This window comes from Leuresthes tenuis, unplaced genomic scaffold, assembly GCF_036924035.1.
Source record: "Leuresthes tenuis unplaced genomic scaffold, fLeuTen1.0.hap1 SCAF_23, whole genome shotgun sequence".
NCBI classification, from domain to species: Eukaryota; Metazoa; Chordata; class Actinopteri; order Atheriniformes; family Atherinopsidae; genus Leuresthes; species Leuresthes tenuis.
Window position 1 is genome coordinate 1973416 of NW_027325377.1, and position 26798 is coordinate 2000213.

Below are 26798 nucleotides of genomic sequence, written 5' to 3' on the forward strand. Positions count from 1 at the left end.
AAAGAGACACAAAACAACCACAAAGAGACACAAAATGACCACAAGAGACAAAACGACCACAAAGAGACACAAAACATCCAGATACACAAAACAACCACGAAGAGACACAAAATGACCACAAGAGACAAAACGACCACACAGAGACACAAAGCATCCAGAGACACATAACGACCACAAAGACACACAAAACATCCAAAGACACAAAACGACCACAGAGACACAAAATGACCACAAAAAGAGACAAAATTACCAGAAAGAGACACAAAACAACCACAAAGAGACACAAAACATCCAGAGACACAAAACGACCACAAAGAGACACATAACAACCACAAAGAGACACAAAACGACCACAAAGAGACACATAACAACCACAAAGAGACACAAAACAACCACAGAGACACATATGAAAGCAGAAAGAGACACAAAACATCCAGAGACACAAAACGACCACAAAGAGACACAAAACATCCCAAAACTAATTCTGATTCCTAAAAACATTTTTATCAAGTCTGACCAATGAAGAGACTGATAATAATCATGATGTTCATCATTTAATTAAGAGAACCAATGTAAAGTAGAACCCTGATAATGACCTGTTTTATATGCTAAGTCCTAGTTAGCTTAAAAGGACCAAAGGCACTGCTGGGATTTGAACCCAGGATCTCCTGTTTACGAGACAGGCACTTTGACCAACTAAGCCACAGAACCACATAAGTCATAAAAATGATGAAAGACATAAAACATTCAGATACACAAAACGACCACAAAGAGACACAAAATGACCACAGAGAGACACAAAACGACCACAGAGACACAAAACAACCACATAGAGACACAAAACGATCACAAAGAGAAACAAAACAACCACAAAGAGACATAAAACTACCACAAAGAGACACAAAACGACCACAAAGAGACAAAAAGTTACCAGAAAGAGACACAAACCAACCACAGAGACACAAAACAACTACAAAGAGACACAAAACAACCACAAAGAGACACAAAATGACCAAGAGAGACAAAACGACCACGAACAGACACAAAACAACCACAGAGTGACAAAAAACGATCACAGAGACACAAAACAACCACAAAGAGACACAAAATGACCACAAAGAGAGACAAAACGACCACAAAGAGACACAAAACATCCAGAGACACATAACGACCACAAAGACACACAAAATATCCAGAGACACAAAACAACCACAAAGAGACACAAAACGACCACAGAGACACAAAATGACCACAAAAAGAGACAAAATTACCAGAAAGAGACACAAAACATCCAGAGACACAAAACGACCACCAAGAGACACATAACAACCACAAAGAGACACAAAACGACCACAGAGACACAAAACAACTAAAAAGAGACACAAAACGATCACAAAGAGACACAAAATGACCACGAAGAGAGACAAAACAACCGCAGAGACACAAAAACTACAAAGAGACACAAAACGATCACAAAGAGACACAAAACAACCACAGAGACAGAAAACAACAGCAAAGAGACAATAAACAACCACAAAGAGACACAAAATGACCAAAAAGAGACACAAAATTACCAAAAAGAGACACAAAACAACCACAGAGACACAACAACTACAAAGAGACAAAAAAAGATCACAAAAAGACACAAAATGACCACAAAGATTGACAAAACTACCACAAAGAGACACAAAACAACCAAAGAGAGACACATAACAACCACAAAGAGACACAAAACGACCACAAAGAGACACATAACAACCACAAAGAGACACAAAACAACCACAAAGAGACAAAAAATTACCAGAAAAAGACACAAAACAACCACAGAGACACAACAACTACAAAGAGACAAAAAAAGATCACAAAAAGACACAAAATGACCACAAAGATTGACAAAACTACCACAAAGAGACACAAAACAACCAAAGAGAGACACATAACAACCACAAAGAGACACAAAACGACCACAAAGAGACACATAACAACCACAAAGAGACACAAAACTACCACAAAGAGACACAAAATTACCAGAAAGAGACACAAAACAACTACAGAGACAGAAAACAACCACAAAGAGACACAAAACATCCAGATACACAAAACAACCACAAAGAGACACAAAATGACCACAAGACTCATAACGACCACAAAGACACACAAAACATCCAGAGACACAAAACAACCACAAAGAGACACAAAATGACCACAAGAGACAAAACGACCACACAGAGACACAAAGCATCCAGAGACACATAACGACCACAAAGACACACAAAACATCCAAAGACACAAAACGACCACAGAGACACAAAATGACCACAAAAAGAGACAAAATTACCAGAAAGAGACACAAAACAACCACAAAGAGACACAAAACATCCAGAGACACAAAACGACCACAAAGAGACACATAACAACCACAAAGAGACACAAAACGACCACAAAGAGACACATAACAACCACAAAGAGACACAAAACAACCACAGAGACACATATGAAAGCAGAAAGAGACACAAAACATCCAGAGACACAAAACGACCACAAAGAGACACAAAACATCCCAAAACTAATTCTGATTCCTAAAAACATTTTTATCAAGTCTGACCAATGAAGAGACTGATAATAATCATGATGTTCATCATTTAATTAAGAGAACCAATGTAAAGTAGAACCCTGATAATGACCTGTTTTATATGCTAAGTCCTAGTTAGCTTAAAAGGACCAAAGGCACTGCTGGGATTTGAACCCAGGATCTCCTGTTTACGAGACAGGCACTTTGACCAACTAAGCCACAGAACCACATAAGTCATAAAAATGATGAAAGACATAAAACATTCAGATACACAAAACGACCACAAAGAGACACAAAATGACCACAGAGAGACACAAAACGACCACAGAGACACAAAACAACCACATAGAGACACAAAACGATCACAAAGAGAAACAAAACAACCACAAAGAGACATAAAACTACCACAAAGAGACACAAAACGACCACAAAGAGACAAAAAGTTACCAGAAAGAGACACAAACCAACCACAGAGACACAAAACAACTACAAAGAGACACAAAACAACCACAAAGAGACACAAAATGACCAAGAGAGACAAAACGACCACGAACAGACACAAAACAACCACAGAGTGACAAAAAACGATCACAGAGACACAAAACAACCACAAAGAGACACAAAATGACCACAAAGAGAGACAAAACGACCACAAAGAGACACAAAACATCCAGAGACACATAACGACCACAAAGACACACAAAATATCCAGAGACACAAAACAACCACAAAGAGACACAAAACGACCACAGAGACACAAAATGACCACAAAAAGAGACAAAATTACCAGAAAGAGACACAAAACATCCAGAGACACAAAACGACCACCAAGAGACACATAACAACCACAAAGAGACACAAAACGACCACAGAGACACAAAACAACTAAAAAGAGACACAAAACGATCACAAAGAGACACAAAATGACCACGAAGAGAGACAAAACAACCGCAGAGACACAAAAACTACAAAGAGACACAAAACGATCACAAAGAGACACAAAACAACCACAGAGACAGAAAACAACAGCAAAGAGACAATAAACAACCACAAAGAGACACAAAATGACCAAAAAGAGACACAAAATTACCAAAAAGAGACACAAAACAACCACAGAGACACAACAACTACAAAGAGACAAAAAAAGATCACAAAAAGACACAAAATGACCACAAAGATTGACAAAACTACCACAAAGAGACACAAAACAACCAAAGAGAGACACATAACAACCACAAAGAGACACAAAACGACCACAAAGAGACACATAACAACCACAAAGAGACACAAAACAACCACAAAGAGACAAAAAATTACCAGAAAAAGACACAAAACAACCACAGAGACACAACAACTACAAAGAGACAAAAAAAGATCACAAAAAGACACAAAATGACCACAAAGATTGACAAAACTACCACAAAGAGACACAAAACAACCAAAGAGAGACACATAACAACCACAAAGAGACACAAAACTACCACAAAGAGACACAAAATTACCAGAAAGAGACACAAAACAACTACAGAGACAGAAAACAACCACAAAGAGACACAAAACATCCAGATACACAAAACAACCACAAAGAGACACAAAATGACCACAAGACTCATAACGACCACAAAGACACACAAAACATCCAGAGACACAAAACAACCACAAAGAGACACAAAATGACCACAGAGAGACACAAAACGACCACAGAGACACAAAACAACCACAGAGAGACACAAAACGACTACAAAGAGAGACAAAACAACCACAGAGAGACACAAAATTACCAGAAAGAGACACAAAAAATCCAGAGAGACAAAACAACCACAAAGAGACACAAAACGACCACAAAGAGAGACAAAACTACCACAAAGAGACACAAAATTACCAGAAAGAGACACAAAAAAACCACAGAGAGGCACAAAACATCCAGAGACACAAAACGACCACAAAGAGACACATAACAACCACAAAGAGACACAACAACTACAAAGAGACACAAAACGATCACAAAGAGAAACAAAACAACCACAAAGAGACATAAAACTACCACAAAGAGACACAAAACGACCACAAAGAGACAAAAAATTACCAGAAAGAGACACAAAACAACCACAGAGACACAAAACAACTACAAAGAGACACAAAACAACCACAAAGAGACACAAAATGACCACAAGAGACAAAACGACCACAAAGAGACACAAAACATCCAGATACACAAAACAACCACGAAGAGACACAAAATGACCACAGGAGACAAAACGACCACACAGAGACACAAAGCATCCAGAGACACATAACGACCACAAAGACACACAAAACATCCAAAGACACAAAACGACCACAGAGACACAAAATGACCACAAAAAGAGACAAAATTACCAGAAAGAGACACAAAACAACCACAAAGAGACACAAAACATCCAGAGACACAAAACGACCACAAAGAGACACATAACAACCACAAAGAGACACAAAACGACCACAAAGAGACACATAACAACCACAAAGAGACACAAAACAACCACAGAGACACATATGAAAGCAGAAAGAGACACAAAACATCCAGAGACACAAAACGACCACAAAGAGACACAAAACATCCCAAAACTAATTCTGATTCCTAAAAACATTTTTATCAAGTCTGACCAATGAAGAGACTGATAATAATCATGATGTTCATCATTTAATTAAGAGAACCAATGTAAAGTAGAACCCTGATAATGACCTGTTTTATATGCTAAGTCCTAGTTAGCTTAAAAGGACCAAAGGCACTGCTGGGATTTGAACCCAGGATCTCCTGTTTACGAGACAGGCACTTTGACCAACTAAGCCACAGAACCACATAAGTCATAAAAATGATGAAAGACATAAAACATTCAGATACACAAAACGACCACAAAGAGACACAAAATGACCACAGAGAGACACAAAACGACCACAGAGACACAAAACAACCACATAGAGACACAAAACGATCACAAAGAGAAACAAAACAACCACAAAGAGACATAAAACTACCACAAAGAGACACAAAACGACCACAAAGAGACAAAAAGTTACCAGAAAGAGACACAAACCAACCACAGAGACACAAAACAACTACAAAGAGACACAAAACAACCACAAAGAGACACAAAATGACCAAGAGAGACAAAACGACCACGAACAGACACAAAACAACCACAGAGTGACAAAAAACGATCACAGAGACACAAAACAACCACAAAGAGACACAAAATGACCACAAAGAGAGACAAAACGACCACAAAGAGACACAAAACATCCAGAGACACATAACGACCACAAAGACACACAAAATATCCAGAGACACAAAACAACCACAAAGAGACACAAAACGACCACAGAGACACAAAATGACCACAAAAAGAGACAAAATTACCAGAAAGAGACACAAAACATCCAGAGACACAAAACGACCACCAAGAGACACATAACAACCACAAAGAGACACAAAACGACCACAGAGACACAAAACAACTAAAAAGAGACACAAAACGATCACAAAGAGACACAAAATGACCACGAAGAGAGACAAAACAACCGCAGAGACACAAAAACTACAAAGAGACACAAAACGATCACAAAGAGACACAAAACAACCACAGAGACAGAAAACAACAGCAAAGAGACAATAAACAACCACAAAGAGACACAAAATGACCACAAAGAGACACAAAATTACCAAAAAGAGACACAAAACAACCACAGAGACACAACAACTACAAAGAGACAAAAAAAGATCACAAAAAGACACAAAATGACCACAAAGATTGACAAAACTACCACAAAGAGACACAAAACAACCAAAGAGAGACACATAACAACCACAAAGAGACACAAAACGACCACAAAGAGACACATAACAACCACAAAGAGACACAAAACAACCACAAAGAGACAGAAAATTACCAGAAAAAGACACAAAACAACCACAGAGACACAACAACTACAAAGAGACAAAAAAGATCACAAAAAGACACAAAATGACCACAAAGATTGACAAAACTACCACAAAGAGACGCAAAACAACCAAAGAGAGACACATAACAACCACAAAGAGACACAAAACGACCACAAAGAGACACATAACAACCACAAAGAGACACAAAACTACCACAAAGAGACACAAAATTACCAGAAAGAGACACAAAACAACTACAGAGACAGAAAACAACCACAAAGAGACAATAAACAACCACAAAGAGACACAAAATGACCACAAAGAGACACAAAACTACCACAAAGAGACACAAAATTACCAGAAAGAGAGACAAAACTACCACAAAGAGACACAAAACTACCACAAAGAGACACAAAATTACCAGAAAAAGACACAAAACTACCACAAAGAGACACAAAATTACCAGAAAAAGACACAAAACTACCACAAAGAGACACAAAACTACCAGAAAGAGACACAAAACAACCACAGAGAAACAAAACAACTACAAAGAGACACAAAACAACCAAAGAGAGACACATAACAACATAAACGAGACACAAAACCACCACAAAGAGACACATAACAACCACAAAGAGACACAAAACGATCACAAAGAGACACAAAATGACCACAAAGAGAGACAAAACTACCACAAAGAGACACAAAACTACCACAAAGAGACACAAAATTACCAGAAAAAGACACAAAACTACCACAAAGAGACACAAAATTACCAGAAAAAGACACAAAACTACCACAAAGAGACACAAAACTACCAGAAAGAGACACAAAACAACCACAGAGACAGAAAACAACAGCAAAGAGACAATAAACAACCACAAAGAGACACAAAATGACCACAAAGAGACACAAAATTACCAGAAAGAGACACAAAACAACCACAGAGAAACAACAACTACAAAGAGACAAAAAAAGATCACAAAAAGACACAAAATTACCACAAAGAGAGACAAAACTACCACAAAGAGACACAAAACAACCAATGAGAGACACATAACAACCACAAAGAGACACAAAACGACCACAAAGAGACACATAACAACCACAAAGAGACACAAAACAATCACAAAGAGACACAAAATTACCAGAAAAAGACACAAAACTACCACAAAGAGACACAAAACTACCAGAAAGAGACACAAAACAACTACAGAGACAGAAAACAACCACAAAGAGACAATAAACAACCACAAAGAGACACAAAATGACCACAAAGAGACACAAAACTACCACAAAGAGACACAAAATTACCAGAAAGAGACACAAAACAACCACACACAACAACTACAAAGAGACAAAAAAAGATCACAAAGAGACACAAAACGACCACAAAGAGAGACAAAACTACCACAAAGAGACACAAAACAACCACAGAGACACAAAACCACTACAAAGAGACACAAAACAACCAAAGAGAGACACATAACAACAACAACGAGACACAAAACGACCACAAAGAGACACATAACAACCACAAAGAGACACAAAACGATCACAAAGAGACACAAAATTACCAGAAAAAGGCACAAAACTACCATAAAGAGACACAAAACTACCAGAAAGAGACACAAAACAACTACAGAGACAGAAAACAACCACAAAGAGACAATAAACAACCACAAAGAGACACAAAATGACCACAAAGAGACACAAAACTACCACAAAGAGACACAAAATTACCAGAAAGAGACACAAAACAACCACAGAGACACAACAACTACAAAGAGACAAAAAAAGATCACAAAGAGACACAAAACGACCACAAAGAGAGACAAAACTACCACAAAGAGACACAAAACAACCACAGACACACAAAACAACTACAAAGAGACACAAAACAACCAAAGAGAGACACATAACAACAACAACGAGACACAAAACGACCACAAAGAGACACATAACAACCACAAAGAGACACAAAACGATCACAAAGAGACACAAAATGACCACAAAGAGAGACAAAACTACCAAAAAGAGACACAAAACTACCACAAAGAGACACAAAATTACCAGAAAAAGACACATAACTACCACAAAGAGACACAAAACGACCAGAAAGAGACACAAAACAACCACAGAAACAGAAAACAACCACAAAGAGACAATAAACAACCACAAAGAGACACACAATGACCACAAAGAGACACAAAACTACCACAAAGAGACATAAAATTACCAGAAAGAGACACAAAACAACCACAGAGACACAACAACTACAAAGAGACAAAAAAGATCACAAAGAGACACAAAACGACAAAAAGAGACACAAAACTACCACAAAGAGACACAAAACAACCACAGAGACACAAAACAACTACAAAGAGACACAAAACAACCAAAGAGAGACACTAAACAACCACAACGAGACACAAAACGACCACAAAGAGACACATAACAACCACAAAGAGACACAAAACGATCACAAAGAGACACAAAATGACCACGAAGAGAGACAAAACTACCACAAAGAGACACAAAATTACCAGAAAAAGACACAAAAATACCACAAAGAGAGACAAAACTACCACAAAGAGACACAAAACTACCACAAAGAGACACAAAATTACCAGAAAAAGACACAAAACTAACACAAAGAGACACAAAACAACCACAGAGACAGAAAACAACCACAAAGAGACAATAAACAACCACAAAGAGACACAAAATGACCACAAAGAGACACAAAACTACCACAAAGAGACATAAAATTACCAGAAAGAGACACAAAACAACCACAGAGACACAACAATTACAAAGAGACAAAAAAAGATCACAAAGATACACAAAACGACCACAAAGAGACACAAGATGACCACAGAGAGACACAAAACGACCAAAGAGACACAAAACAACCACAGAGAGACACAAAACGACTACAAAGAGAGACAAAACAACCACAGAGAGAAACAAAATTATCAGAAAGAGACACAAAACATCCAGAGACAGAAAACATCCACAAAGAGACACAAAACATCCAGAGACACAAAACAACCACAAAGAGACACAAAATGACCACAGAGACACAAAACGACCACAGAGACACAAAATGACCACAAAGAGAGACAAAACTACCACAAACAGACATAAAATTACCACAAAGAGAGACTAAACAACCAAAGAGACACAACAACTACAAAGAGACACAAAACGATCACAAAGAGAAACAGAACAACCACAAAGAGTCACAAAACTAACACAAAGAGTCACAAAGCTACCACAAAGAGACAAAAAATTACCAGAAAGAGACACAAAACAACCACAGAGACACAAAACAACTACAAAGAAACACGAAACAACCACAGAGAGACACAAAACGACCACAGAGACACAAAACAACCACAAAGAGACACAAAACGACCACAGAGACACAAAACTACCACAAAGAGACACAAAATTACCAGAAAGAGACACAAAAAAACCACAGTGAGGCACAAAACATCCAGAGACACAAAACGACCACAAAGAGACACATAACAACCACAAAGAGACACAAAACTATCACAAAGAGACACAACAACTACAAAGAGACACAAAACGATCACAAAGAGAAACAAAACAACCACAAAGAGACATAAAACTACCACAACGAGACACAAAACGACCACAAAAAGACAAAAAATTACCAGAAAGAGACACAAAACAACCACAGAGACACAAAACAACTACAAAGAGACACAAAACAACCACAGAGTGACAAAAAACGATCACAGAGACACAAAACAACCACAAAGAGACACAAAATGACCACAAAGAGGGACAAAACTACCACAAAGAGACACAAAACATCCAGATACACAAAACAGCCACAAAGAGACACAAAATGACCACAAGAGACAAAACGACCACAAAGAGACACAAAGCATCCAGAGACACATAACGACCACAAAGACACACAAAACATCCAGAGACACAAAACAACCACAAAGAGTCACAAAACGACCACAGAGACACAAAATGACCACAAAAAGAGACAAAATTACCAGAAAGAGACACAAAACAACCACAACGAGACACAAAACGACCACAAAGAGACACAAAACATCCAGAGACACAAAATGACCACAAAGAGACACATAACAACCACCAAGAGACACAAAACATCCAGAGACACAAAACAACCACAAAAAGACACAAAACGACCACAGAGACACAAAATGACCACAAAAAGAGACAAAATTACCAGAAAGAGACACAAAACAACCAAAAAGAGACACAAAACGACCACAAAGAGACAAAAAACGACCACAAAGAGACAAAAAACATCCAGAGACACAAAACAACCAGAAAGAGACACATAACAACCACAAAGAGACACAAAACGACCACAAAGAGACACATAACAACCACAAAGAGACACAAAACAACCACAGAGAGACACATAACAAGCAGAAAGAGACACAAAACATCCAGAGACACAAAACGACCACAAAGAGACACAAAACATCCCAAAACTAATTCTAATTTCTAAAAACTTTGACCAACTAAGCCACAGCACCACATAAATCATAAAAATGATGAAAGACACAAAACATTCAGATACACAAAACGACCACAAAGAGACACAAAATGACCACAGAGAGACACAAAACGACCACAGAGACACAAAACAACCACAAAGAGACACAAAACGATCACAAAGAGAAACAAAACAACCACAAAGAGACAAAAAATTACCAGAAAGAGACACAAACCAACCACAGAGACACAAAACAACTACAAAGAAACACAAAACAACCACAGAGAGACAAAAAACGACCACAGAGACACAAAACAACCACAGAGAGACACAAAACGATCACAGAGACACAAAACAACCACATAGAGACACAAAACGACCATAGACACACAAAACAACCACAGAGAGTCACAAAACAACCACAAAGAGAGAAAAAACAAGCACAGAGAGACACAAAATTACCAGAAAGAGACACAAAACATCCAGAGACACAAAACTACCAAAAAGAGACACAAAACGACCACAGAGACACAAAACTACCACAAAGAGACACAAAATTACCAGAAAGAGACACAAAAAAACCACAGTGAAGCACAAAACATCCAGAGACACAAAACGACCACAAAGAGACACAAAACTACCACAAAGAGACACAACAACTACAAAGAGACACAAAACGATCACAAAGAGAAACAAAACAACCACAAAGAGACATAAAACTACCACAACGAGACACAAAACGACCACAAAAAGACAAAAAATTACCAGAAAGAGACACAAAACAACCACAGAGACACAAAACAACCACAGAGACACAAAACAACTACAAAGAGACACAAAACAACCACAGAGTGACAAAAAACGATCACAGAGACACAAAACAACCACAACGAGACAAAAAATGACCACAAAGAGAGACAAAACTACCACAAAGAGACACAAAACATCCAGATACACAAAACAACCACAAATAGACACAAAATGACCACAAGAGACAAAACGACCACAAATAGACACAAAGCATCCAGAGACAAATAACGACCACAAAGACACACAAAACATCCAGAGACACAAAACAACCACAAAGAGTCACAAAACGACCACAGAGACACAAAATGACCACAAAAAGAGACAAAATTACCAGAAAGAGACACAAAACAAACACAAAAAGACACAAAACGACCACAAAGAGACACAAAACATCCAGAGACACAAAACGACCACAAAGAGACACATAACAACCACAAAGAGACACAAAATGACCACAAAAAGAGACAAAATTACCAGAAAGAGACACAAAACAACCACAAAGAGACACAAAACGACCACAAAGAGAGACAAAACGACCACAAAGAGACACAAAACATCCAGAGAAACATAACAACCACAAAGAGACACAAAACGACCACAAAGAGACACATAACAACCACAAAGAGACACAAAACAACCACAGAGAGACACATAACAAGCAGAAAGAGACACAAAACATCCAGAGACACAAAACGACCACAAAGAGACACAAAACATCCCAAAACTAATTCTGATTTCTAAAAACATTTTTATCAAGTCTGACCAATGAAGAGACTGATAATAATCATGATGTTCATCATTTAATTAAGAGAACCAATGTAAAGTAGAACCCTGATAATGACCTGTTTTATATGCTAAGTCATAGTTAGCTTAAAAGGACCACAGGCACTGCTGGGATTTGAACCCAGGATCTCCTGTTTACTAGACAGGCACTTTGACCAACTAAGCCACAGCACCACATAAATCATAAAAATGATGAAAGACACAAAACATTCAGATACACAAAACGACCACAAAGAGACACAAGATGACCACAGAGAGACACAAAACGACCACAGAGACACAAAACAACCACAAAGAGACACAAAACGATCACAAAGAGAAACAAAACAACCACAAAGAGACATAAAACTACCACAAAGAGACACAAAACGACCACAGAGACACAAAATGACCACAAAAAGAGACAAAATTACCAGAAAGAGACACAAAACAACCAAAAAGAGACACAAAACGACCACAAAGAGACAAAAAACGACCACAAAGAGACACAAAACGACCACAAAGAGACACAAAACAACCACAAAGAGACACATAACAACCACAAAGAGACACAAAACGACCACAAAGAGACACATAACAACCACAAAGAGACACAAAACAACCACAGAGAGACACATAACAAGCAGAAAGAGACACAAAACATCCAGAGACACAAAACGACCACAAAGAGACACAAAACATCCCAAAACTAATTCTGATTTCTAAAAACATTTTTATCAAGTCTGACCAATGAAGAGACTGATAATAATCATGATCTTCATCATTTAATTAAGAGAACCAATGTAAAGTAGAACCCTGATAATGACCTGTTTTATATGCTAAGTCATAGTTAGCTTAAAAGGACCACAGGCACTGCTGGGATTTGAACCCAGGATCTCCTGTTTACTAGACAGGCACTTTGACCAACTAAGCCACAGCACCACATAAATCATAAAAATGATGAAAGACACAAAACATTCAGATACACAAAACGACCACAGAGAGACACAAAACGACCACAGAGACACAAAACAACCACAAAGAGACACAAAACGATCACAAAGAGAAACAAAACAACCACAAAGAGACATAAAACTACCACAAAGAGACACAAAACGACCACAGAGAGACACAAAACGATCACAGACACACAAAACAACCACAGAGAGTCACAAAACAACCACAAAGAGACACAAAACATCCAGAGACACAAAACAACCACAAAGAGACACAAAACGACCACAGAGACACAAAATGACCACAAAGAGAGACAAAACTACCACAAAGAGACACAAAATTACCAGAAAGAGACACAAAAAAACCACAGTGAGGCACAAAACATCCAGAGACACAAAACGACCACAAAGAGACACATAACAAACACAAAGAGACACAAAACTACCACAAAGAGACACAACAACTACAAAGAGACACAAAACGATCACAAAGAGAAACAAAACAACCACAAAGAGACATAAAACTACCACAACGAGACACAAAACGACCACAAAAAGACAAAAAATTACCAGAAAGAGACACAAAACAACCACAGAGACACAAAACAACTACAAAGAGACACAAAACAACCACAGAGTGACAAAAAACGATCACAGAGACACAAAACAACCACAAAGAGACACAAAATGACCACAAAGAGAGACAAAACTACCACAAAGAGACACAAAACATCCAGATACACAAAACAGCCACAAAGAGACACAAAATGACCACAAGAGACAAAACGACCACAAAGAGACACAAAGCATCCAGAGACACATAACGACCACAAAGACACACAAAACATCCAGAGACACAAAACAACCACAAAGAGTTACAAAACGACCACAGAGACACAAAATGACCACAAAAAGAGACAAAATTACCAGAAAGAGACACAAAACAACCACAAAGAGACACAAAACGACCACAAAGAGACACAAAACATCCAGAGACACAAAATGACCACAAAGAGACACATAACAACCACCAAGAGACACAAAACATCCAGAGACACAAAACAACCACAAAGAGACACAAAACGACCACAGAGACACAAAATTACCACAAAAAGAGACAAAATTACCAGAAAGAGACACAAAACAACCAAAAAGAGACACAAAACGACCACAAAGAGACAAAAAACGACCACAAAGAGACACAAAACGACCACAAAGAGACACAAAACAACCACAAAGAGACACATAACAACCACAAAGAGACACAAAACGACCACAAAGAGACACATAACAACCACAAAGAGACACAAAACAACCACAGAGAGACACATAACAAGCAGAAAGAGACACAAAACATCCAGAGACACAAAACGACCACAAAGAGACACAAAACATCCCAAAACTAATTCTAATTTCTAAAAACATTTTTATCAAGTCTGACCAATGAAGAGACTGATAATAATCATGATGTTCATCATTTAATTAAGAGAACCAATGTAAAGTAGAACCCTGATAATGACCTGTTTTATATGCTAAGTCCTAGTTACCTTAAAAGGACTACAGGCACTGCTGGGATTTGAACCCAGGATCTTCTGTTTACTAGACAGGCACTTTGACCAACTAAGCCACAGCACCACATAAGTAATAAAAATGATGAAAGACACAAAACATTCAGATACACAAAACGACCACAAAGAGACACAAGATGACCACAGAGAGAAACAAAATGACCACAAAGAGAGACTAAAAACCAAAGAGACACAACAACTACAAAGAGACACAAAACGATCACAAAGAGACACAAAATGACCACGAAGAGAGACAAAACTACCACAAAGAGACACAAAACTACCACAAAGAGACACAAAATTACCAGAAAAAGACACAAAACTACCACAAAGAGACACAAAACTACCAGAAAGAGACACAAATTTACCAGAAAGAGACACAAAACAACCACAGAGACAGAAAACAACCACAAAGAGACATTAAACAACCACAAAGAGACACAAAATGACCACAAAGAGACACAAAACTACCACAAAGAGACACAAATTTACCAGAAAGAGACACAAAACAACCACAGAGACACAACAACTACAAAGAGACAAAAAAAGATCACAAAGAGACACAAAACGACAACAAAGACAGGCAAAACTACCACAAAGAGTCAAAAAACAACCACAGAGACATAAAACAACTACAAAGAGACACAAAACAACCAAAGAGAGACACTAAACAACCACAACGAGACACAAAACGACCACAAAGAGACACATAACAACCACAAAGAGACACAAAATGATCACAAAGAGACACAAAATGACCACGAAGAGAGACAAGACAACCGCAGAGACACAACAACTACAAAGAGACACAAAACTATCACAAAGAGACACAAATGACCACAAAGAGAGACAGAACTACCACAAAGAGAATCAAAACTACCACAAAGAGACACAAAATTACCAGAAAAAGACACAAAACTACCACAAAGAGACACAAAACAACCACAGAGACAGAACACAACCACAAAGAGACAATAAACAACCACAAAGAGACATAAAATTACCAGAAAGAGACACAAAACAACCACGGAGACACAACAACTACAAAGAGACAAAAAAAGATCACAAAGACACACAAAACGACCACAAAGAAAGACAAAACAACCACAGAGACACAAAACAACTACAAAGAGACACAAAACAACCAAAGAGAGACACATAACAACCACAGAGAGTCACATAACAAGCAGAAAGAGACACAAAACATCCCAAAACTAATTCTGATTTCTAAAAACATTTTTATCAAGTCATGATGTTCATCATTTAATTAAGAGAACCAATGTAAAGTAGAACCCTGATAATGACCTGTTTTATATGCTAAGTCATCGTTAGCTTAACAGGACCACAGGCACTGCTGGGATTTGAACCCAGGATCTCCTGTTTACTAGACAGGCACTTTGACCAACTAAGCCACAGCACCACATAAGTCATAAAAATGATGAAAGACACAAAACATTCAGATACACAAAACGACCACAAAGAGACACAAGATGACCACAGAGAGACACAAAACGACCACAGAGACACAAAACAACCACAGAGAGACACAAAACGACTACAAAGAGAGACAAAACAACCACAGAGAGACACAAAATTACCAGAAAGAGACACAAAACATCCAGAGACACAAAACATCCAGAGACACAAAACATCCAGAGACACAAAACAACGACAAAGAGACACAAAACATCCAGAGACAAAAAACAACCACAAAGAGACACAAAACGACCACAGAGACACAAAATGACCACAAAGAGAGACAAAACTACCACAAACAGACATAAAATGACCACAAAGAGAGACTAAACAACCAAAGAGACACAACAACTACAAAGAGACACAAAACGATCACAAAGAGAAACAGAACAACCACAAAGAGTCACAAAACTAACACAAAGAGTCACAAAGCTATCACAAAGAGACAAAAAATTACCAGAAAGAGACACAAAACAACCACAGAGACACAAAACAACTACAAAGAAACACAAAACGACCACAAAGAGACACAAAATGACCACAGAGAGACACAAAACGACCACAGAGACACAAAACAACCACAAAGAGACACAAAACGATCACAAAGAGAAACAAAACAACCACAAAGAGACATAAAACTACCACAAAGAGACACAAAACGACCACAAAGAGACAAAAAACAACCACAAAGAGACACAAACCAACCACAGAGACACAAAACAACTACAAAGAGACACAAAACGACCACAGAGACACAAAATGACCACAAAGAGAGACAAAACTACCACAAACAGTCATAAAATGACCACAAAGAGAGACTAAACAACCACAGAAACACAACAACTACAAAGAGACACAAAACAACCACAAAGAGACACAAAACATCCAGAGACACATACCGACCACAAAGAGACACAAAACAACCACAGAGAGACACAAAATTACCAGAAAGAGAGACAAAACTACCACAAACAGACACAAAACAACCACAAAGAGACACAAAACATCCAGAGACACAAAACAACCACAAAGAAACACAAAACGACCGCAGAGACACAAAATGACCACAAAGAGAGACAAAACTACCACAAACAGAGAAAAAATGACCACAAAGAGAGAAAAAAAACCCACAGACACAACAACTACAAATAGACACAAAACGATCACAAAGAGACACAAAACAACCACAAAGAGACACAAAACTACCACAAAGAGACACAAAATTACCAGAAAAAGACACAAAACTACCACAAGGAGACAAAAAATTACCAGAAAGAGACACAAAACAACCACAGACACACAAAACAACTACAAAGAGACACAAAACAACCACAAAGAGACACAAAACGACCACAAAGAGACACAAAACAACCACAGAGACACAAAACAACTACAAAGAGACACAAAACAACCAAAGAGAGTCACATAACAAGCAAAAAGAGACACAAAACATCCAGAGACACATAACAACCACAAAGAGACACAAAACAACCACAGAGAGACACATAACAAGCAGAAAGAGACACAAAACATCCCAAAACTAATTCTGATTTCTAAAAACATTTTTATCAAGTCTGACCAAAGAACAGACTGATAACTATCATGATGTTAATCATTTAATTAAGAGAACCAATGTAAAGTAGAACCATGATAATGACTTGTTTTATATGCTAAGTCATAGTTAACTTAATAGGACCACAGGTACTGCTGGGATTTGAACCCAGGATCTCCTGTTTACTAGACTGGCACTTTGACAAACTAAGCCACAGCACCACATAAGTCATAAAAATGATGAAAGACACAAAACATTCAGATACACAAAACGACCACAAAGAGACACAAGATGACCACAGAGAGACACAAAACGACCACAGAGACACAAAACAACCACAGAGAGACACAAAACGATCACAAAGAGAAACAGAACAACCACAAAGAGTCACAAAACTAACACAAAGAGTCACAAAGCTACCACAAAGAGACAAAAAATTACCAGAAAGAGACACAAAACAACCACAGAGACACAAAACAACTACAAAGAAACACAAAACAACCACAGAGAGACACAAAACGACCACAGAGACACAAAACAACCACAGAGAGACACAAAACGATCACAGAGACACAAAACAACCACATAGAGACACAAAACGACCATAGACACACAAAACAACCACAGAGAGTCACAAAACAACCACAAAGAGAGAAAAAACAAGCACAGAGAGACACAAAATTACCAGAAAGAGACACAAAACATCCAGAGACACAAAACAACTACAAAGAGACACAAAACGACCACAGAGACACAAAATGACCACAAAGAGAGACAAAACTACCACAAAGAGACACAAAATTACCAGAAAGAGACACAAAAAAACCACAGTGAGGCACAAAACATCCAGAGACACAAAACGACCACAAAGAGACACATAACAACCACAAAGAGACACAAAACTACCACAAAGAGACACAACAACTACAAAGAGACACAAAACGATCACAAAGAGAAACAAAACAACCACAAAGAGACATAAAACTACCAAAAAGAGACACAAAACGACCACAAAGAGACACAACAACTACAAAGAGACACAAAACGATCACAAAGAGAAACAAAACAACCACAAAGAGACATAAAACTACCACAAAGAGACACAAAACGACCACAAAAAGACAAAAAATTACCAGAAAGAGACACAAAACAACCACAGAGACACAAAACAACTACAAAGAGACACAAAACAACCACAGAGTGACAAAAAACGATCACAGAGACACAAAATGACCACAAAGAGAGACAAAACTACCACAAACAGTCATAAAATGACCACAAAGAGAGACTAAACAACCACAGAAACACAACAACTACAAAGAGACACAAAACAACCACAAAGAGACACAAAACATCCAGAGACAAATACCGACCACAAAGAGACACAAAACAACCGCAGAGAGACACAAAATTACCAGAAAGAGAGACAAAACTACCACAAACAGACACAAAACAACCACAAAGAGACACAAAACATCCAGAGACACAAAACGACCGCAGAGACACAAAATGACCACAAAAAGAGACAAAACTACCACAAACAGACAAAAAATGACCACAAAGAGAGACAAAAAACCACAGAGACACAACAACTACAAATAGACACAAAACGATCACAAAGAGACACAAAACAACCACAAAGAGACACAAAACTACCACAAAGAGACACAAAGCTACAACAAAGAGACAAAGAATTACCAGAAAGAGACACAAAACAACCACAGACACACAAAACAACTACAAAGAGACACAAAACAACCACAAAGAGACAAAAAACGACCACAAAGAGAGACAAAACTACCACAGAGAGACAGAAAACAACCACAAAGAGACACTTATATGCTAAATCATCGTTAGCTTAACAGGACCACAGGCACTGCTGGGATTTGAACCCAGGATCTCCTGTTTACAAGACAGGCACTTTGACCAACTAAGCCACAGCACCACATAAGTCATAAAAATGATGAAAGACACAAAACATTCAGATACACAAAACGACCACAAAGAGACACAAGATGACCACAGAGAGACACAAAACGACTACAAAGAGAGACAAAACAACCACAGAGAGACACAAAACAACCACAAAGAGTCACATAACAAGCAGAAAGAGACACAAAACATCCAGAGACACATAACCACCACAAAGAGACACAAAACATCCAGAGACACAAAACAACCACAGAGAGACACAAAACGATCACAGAGACACAAAACAACCACAAAGAGACACAAAACGACCACAGAGACACAAAATGACCACAAAGAGAGACAAAACTATCACAAACAGACATAAAATGACCACAAAGAGAGACAAAACAACATCATAGACACAACAACTACAAAGAGACACAAAACGATCACAAAGAGACACAAAACAACCACAAAGAGACATAAAACTACCACAAAGAGACACAAAGCTACCACAAAGAGACACAAAACAACCACAAAGAGACACAAAACTACCACAAAGAGACACAAAGCTACCACAAAGAGACACAAAGCTACCACAAAGAGACACAAAGCTACCACAAAGAGTCAAAAAAATTACCAGAAAGAGACACAAAACAACCACAGAGACACAAAATAACTACAAAGAGACACAAAACAACCACAAAGAGACACAAAATTACCACAAGAGACAAAACGACAACATAAAGACACACAGACCACAGAGACAAAAAACAACCACAGAGAGTAACAAAACAACCACAAAGAGTGACAAAACAAGCACAGAGAGACACAAAATTACCAGAAAGAGACACAAAACAACCACAGAGAGTAACAAAACAACCACAAAGAGTGACAAAACAAGCACAGAGAGACACAAAATTACCAGAAAGAGACACAAAACATCCAGAGACACGAAACAACCACAAAGAGACACAAAATGACCACAAGAGACAAAACGACAACATAAAGACACACAGACCACAGAGAGACACATAACGACCACAGAGACAAAAAACAACCACAGAGAGTAACAAAACAACCACAAAGAGTGACAAAACAAGCACAGAGAGACACAAAATTACCAGAAAGAGACACAAAACAACCACAGAGAGTAACAAAACAACCACAAAGAGTGACAAAACAAGCACAGAGAGACACAAAATTACCAGAAAGAGACACAAAACATCCAGAGACACAAAACAACCACAAAGAGACACAAAACTACCACAGAGACACAAAATGACCACAAAGAGAGACAAAACTACCACAGAGAGGCACAAAAACATCCAGAAACAAAAAACGACCACGAAGAGACACATAACAACCACAAAGAGACACAAAACTACCACAAAGAGACACAACAACTACAAAGAGACACAAAACGATCACAAAGAGACACAAAACAACCACAAAGAGACATAAAACTACCACAAAGAGACACAAAACGACCACAAAGAGACAAATGAATTCCAGAAAGAGACACAAACAACCACAGAGACACAAAACAACTACAAAGAGACACAAAACAACCACAGAGAGACATAAAACGACCACAGAGACACAAAACAACCACAAGGAGACACAACATGACCACAAAGAGAGATAAAACTACCACAAAGACACATAACGACCACAAAACACACAAAACATCCAGAGACACAAAACAACCACAAAGAGACACAAAACGACCACAGAGACACAAAACAACTACAAAGAGACACAAAACAACCACAAAGAGACACAAAATGACCACAAGAGACAAAATGACCACAAAAAGACACAAGACAACCACAGAGAGACACAAAACGACCACAGAGACACAAAGCAACCACAGAGAGACACAAAACGACCACAGAGACACAATACAACCACAGAGAGACACAAAACGACCACAGAGACACAAAACAACCACAGAGAGAAACAAAACGACCACAAAGAGTGACAAAACAAGCACAGAGAGACAAAAAATTACCAGAAAGAGACACAAAACATCCAGAGACACAAAACAACCACAAAGAGACACAAAATGACCACAAGAGACAAAACGACCACAAAGAGACACAAAACATCCAGGGACACAAAACAACCACAAAGAGACACAAAACGACCACAGAGACACAAAATGACCACAAAGAGAGACAAAATTACCACAAAGAAACACAAAACAACCAGAGAGACACAAAACGACCACAGAGACACAAAACAACCAGAGAGACACAAAATGACCACAAGAGACAAAACGACCACAAAGAGACACATAACAAACACAAAGAGACACAAAACTACCACAAAGAGACACAACAACTACAAAGAGACACAAAACGATCACAAAGAGAAACAAAACAACCACAAAGAGACATAAAACTACCACAACGAGACACAAAACGACCACAAAAAGACAAAAAATTACCAGAAAGAGACACAAAACAACCACAGAGACACAAAACAACTACAAAGAGACACAAAACAACCACAGAGTGACAAAAAACGATCACAGAGACACAAAACAACCACAAAGAGACACAAAATGACCACAAAGAGAGACAAAACTACCACAAAGAGACACAAAACATCCAGATACACAAAACAGCCACAAAGAGACACAAAATGACCACAAGAGACAAAACGACCACAAAGAGACACAAAGCATCCAGAGACACATAACGACCACAAAGACACACAAAACATCCAGAGACACAAAACAACCACAAAGAGTCACAAAACGACCACAGAGACACAAAATGACCACAAAAAGAGACAAAATTACCAGAAAGAGACACAAAACAACCACAAAGAGACACAAAACGACCACAAAGAGACACAAAACATCCAGAGACACAAAATGACCACAAAGAGACATATAACAACCACCAAGAGACACAAAACATCCAGAGACACAAAACAACCACAAAGAGACACAAAACGACCACAGAGACACAAAATGACCACAAAAAGAGACAAAATTACCAGAAAGAGACACAAAACAACCAAAAAGAGACACAAAACGACCACAAAGAGACAAAAAACGACCACAAAGAGACACAAAACGACCACAAAGAGACACAAAACAACCACAAAGAGACACATAACAACCACAAAGAGACACAAAACGACCACAAAGAGACACATAACAACCACAAAGAGACACAAAACAACCACAGAGAGACACATAACAAGCAGAAAGAGACACAAAACATCCAGAGACACAAAACGACCACAAAGAGACACAAAACATCCCAAAACTAATTCTGATTTCTAAAAACATTTTTATCAAGTCTGACCAATGAAGAGACTGATAATAATCATGATGTTCATCATTTAATTAAGAGAACCAATGTAAAGTAGAACCCTGATAATGAGCTGTTTTATATGCTAAGTCATAGTTAGCTTAAAAGGACCACAGGCACTGCTGGGATTTGAACCCAGGATCTCCTGTTTACTAGACAGGCACTTTGACCAACTAAGCCACAGCACCACATAAATCATAAAAATGATGAAAGACACAAAACATTCAGATACACAAAACGACCACAAAGAGACACAAGATGACCACAGAGAGACACAAAACGACCACAGAGACACAAAACAACCACAAAGAGACACAAAACGATCACAAAGAGAAACAAAACAACCACAAAGAGACATAAAACTACCACAAAGAGACACAAAACGACCACAGAGAGACACAAAACGATCACAGACACACAAAACAACCACAGAGAGTCACAAAACAACCACAAAGAGACACAAAACATCCAGAGACACAAAACAACCACAAAGAGACACAAAACGACCACAGAGACACAAAATGACCACAAAGAGAGACAAAACTACCACAAAGAGACACAAAATTACCAGAAAGAGACACAAAAAAACCACAGTGAGGCACAAAACATCCAGAGACACAAAACGACCACAAAGAGACACATAACAAACACAAAGAGACACAAAACTACCACAAAGAGACACAACAACTACAAAGAGACACAAAACGATCACAAAGAGAAACAAAACAACCACAAAGAGACATAAAACTACCACAACGAGACACAAAACGACCACAAAAAGACAAAAAATTACCAGAAAGAGACACAAAACAACCACAGAGACACAAAACAACTACAAAGAGACACAAAACAACCACAGAGTGACAAAAAACGATCACAGAGACACAAAACAACCACAAAGAGACACAAAATGACCACAAAGAGAGACAAAACTACCACAAAGAGACACAAAACATCCAGATACACAAAACAGCCACAAAGAGACACAAAATGACCACAAGAGACAAAACGACCACAAAGAGACACAAAGCATCCAGAGACACATAACGACCACAAAGACACACAAAACATCCAGAGACACAAAACAACCACAAAGAGTTACAAAACGACCACAGAGACACAAAATGACCACAAAAAGAGACAAAATTACCAGAAAGAGACACAAAACAACCACAAAGAGACACAAAACGACCACAAAGAGACACAAAACATCCAGAGACACAAAATGACCACAAAGAGACACATAACAACCACCAAGAGACACAAAACATCCAGAGACACAAAACAACCACAAAGAGACACAAAACGACCACAGAGACACAAAATGACCACAAAAAGAGACAAAATTACCAGAAAGAGACACAAAACAACCAAAAAGAGTCACAAAACGACCACAAAGAGACAAAAAACGACCACAAAGAGACACAAAACGACCACAAAGAGACACAAAACAACCACAAAGAGACACATAACAACCACAAAGAGACACAAAACGACCACAAAGAGACACATAACAACCACAAAGAGACACAAAACAACCACAGAGAGACACATAACAAGCAGAAAGAGACACAAAACATCCAGAGACACAAAACGACCACAAAGAGACACAAAACATCCCAAAACTAATTCTAATTTCTAAAAACATTTTTATCAAGTCTGACCAATGAAGAGACTGATAATAATCATGATGTTCATCATTTAATTAAGAGAACCAATGTAAAGTAGAACCCTGATAATGAGCTGTTTTATATGCTAAGTCCTAGTTACCTGAAAAGGACTACAGGCACTGCTGGGATTTGAACCCAGGATCTTCTGTTTACTAGACAGGCACTTTGACCAACTAAGCCACAGCACCACATAAGTAATAAAAATGATGAAAGACACAAAACATTCAGATACACAAAACGACCACAAAGAGACACAAGATGACCACAGAGAGACACAAAATGACCACAAAGAGAGACTAAACAACCAAAGAGACACAACAACTACAAAGAGACACAAAACGATCACAAAGAGACACAAAATGACCACGAAGAGAGACAAAACTACCACAAAGAGACACAAAACTACCACAAAGAGACACAAAATTACCAGAAAAAGACACAAAACTACCACAAAGAGACACAAAACTACCACAAAGAGACACAAATTTACCAGAAAGAGACACAAAACAACCACAAAGAGACACAAAACGACCACAAAGAGACACAAAACATCCCAAAACTAATTCTGATTTCTAAAAACATTTTTATCAAGTCTGACCAATGAAGAGACTGATAATAATCATGATGTTCATCATTTAATTAAGAGAACCAATGTAAAGTAGAACCCTGATAATGAGCTGTTTTATATGCTAAGTCATAGTTAGCTTAAAAGGACCACAGGCACTGCTGGGATTTGAACCCAGGATCTCCTGTTTACTAGACAGGCACTTTGACCAACTAAGCCACAGCACCACATAAATCATAAAAATGATGAAAGACACAAAACATTCAGATACACAAAACGACCACAAAGAGACACAAGATGACCACAGAGAGACACAAAACGACCACAGAGACACAAAACAACCACAAAGAGACACAAAACGATCACAAAGAGAAACAAAACAACCACAAAGAGACATAAAACTACCACAAAGAGACACAAAACGACCACAGAGAGACACAAAACGATCACAGACACACAAAACAACCACAGAGAGTCACAAAACAACCACAAAGAGACACAAAACATCCAGAGACACAAAACAACCACAAAGAGACACAAAACGACCACAGAGACACAAAATGACCACAAAGAGAGACAAAACTACCACAAAGAGACACAAAATTACCAGAAAGAGACACAAAAAAACCACAGTGAGGCACAAAACATCCAGAGACACAAAACGACCACAAAGAGACACATAACAAACACAAAGAGACACAAAACTACCACAAAGAGACACAACAACTACAAAGAGACACAAAACGATCACAAAGAGAAACAAAACAACCACAAAGAGACATAAAACTACCACAACGAGACACAAAACGACCACAAAAAGACAAAAAATTACCAGAAAGAGACACAAAACAACCACAGAGACACAAAACAACTACAAAGAGACACAAAACAACCACAGAGTGACAAAAAACGATCACAGAGACACAAAACAACCACAAAGAGACACAAAATGACCACAAAGAGAGACAAAACTACCACAAAGAGACACAAAACATCCAGATACACAAAACAGCCACAAAGAGACACAAAATGACCACAAGAGACAAAACGACCACAAAGAGACACAAAGCATCCAGAGACACATAACGACCACAAAGACACACAAAACATCCAGAGACACAAAACAACCACAAAGAGTTACAAAACGACCACAGAGACACAAAATGACCACAAAAAGAGACAAAAT

General features: G+C 38.1%; 12 non-coding genes across 12 annotated transcripts; all 12 read right to left on the reverse strand.

Annotated features, from left to right (window-relative positions):
* Positions 1-637: 637 nt before the first annotated feature.
* trnat-cgu (transfer RNA threonine (anticodon CGU)) lies at positions 638-711 on the reverse strand. Its single transcript has one exon. It is a non-coding gene; the product is annotated as a tRNA-Thr (tRNA).
* Positions 712-2725: 2014 nt separating this feature from the next.
* Positions 2726-2799, reverse strand: trnat-cgu (transfer RNA threonine (anticodon CGU)). Its single transcript has one exon. It is a non-coding gene; the product is annotated as a tRNA-Thr (tRNA).
* Positions 2800-5338: 2539 nt separating this feature from the next.
* Positions 5339-5412, reverse strand: trnat-cgu (transfer RNA threonine (anticodon CGU)). Its single transcript has one exon. It is a non-coding gene; the product is annotated as a tRNA-Thr (tRNA).
* A 7294-nt stretch (positions 5413-12706) lies between these two features.
* Positions 12707-12780, reverse strand: trnat-agu (transfer RNA threonine (anticodon AGU)). The gene has a single exon. It is a non-coding gene; the product is annotated as a tRNA-Thr (tRNA).
* Positions 12781-13453: 673 nt separating this feature from the next.
* Positions 13454-13527, reverse strand: trnat-agu (transfer RNA threonine (anticodon AGU)). The gene has a single exon. It is a non-coding gene; the product is annotated as a tRNA-Thr (tRNA).
* Positions 13528-15102: 1575 nt separating this feature from the next.
* trnat-agu (transfer RNA threonine (anticodon AGU)) lies at positions 15103-15176 on the reverse strand. The gene has a single exon. It is a non-coding gene; the product is annotated as a tRNA-Thr (tRNA).
* A 1279-nt stretch (positions 15177-16455) lies between these two features.
* trnat-agu (transfer RNA threonine (anticodon AGU)) lies at positions 16456-16529 on the reverse strand. Its single transcript has one exon. It is a non-coding gene; the product is annotated as a tRNA-Thr (tRNA).
* A 1755-nt stretch (positions 16530-18284) lies between these two features.
* trnat-agu (transfer RNA threonine (anticodon AGU)) lies at positions 18285-18358 on the reverse strand. The gene has a single exon. It is a non-coding gene; the product is annotated as a tRNA-Thr (tRNA).
* Positions 18359-20008: 1650 nt separating this feature from the next.
* On the reverse strand, positions 20009-20082 carry trnat-ugu (transfer RNA threonine (anticodon UGU)). Its single transcript has one exon. It is a non-coding gene; the product is annotated as a tRNA-Thr (tRNA).
* Positions 20083-23491: 3409 nt separating this feature from the next.
* On the reverse strand, positions 23492-23565 carry trnat-agu (transfer RNA threonine (anticodon AGU)). Its single transcript has one exon. It is a non-coding gene; the product is annotated as a tRNA-Thr (tRNA).
* A 1596-nt stretch (positions 23566-25161) lies between these two features.
* trnat-agu (transfer RNA threonine (anticodon AGU)) lies at positions 25162-25235 on the reverse strand. Its single transcript has one exon. It is a non-coding gene; the product is annotated as a tRNA-Thr (tRNA).
* A 530-nt stretch (positions 25236-25765) lies between these two features.
* On the reverse strand, positions 25766-25839 carry trnat-agu (transfer RNA threonine (anticodon AGU)). Its single transcript has one exon. It is a non-coding gene; the product is annotated as a tRNA-Thr (tRNA).
* Between the last annotated feature and the right edge of the window lie 959 nt (positions 25840-26798).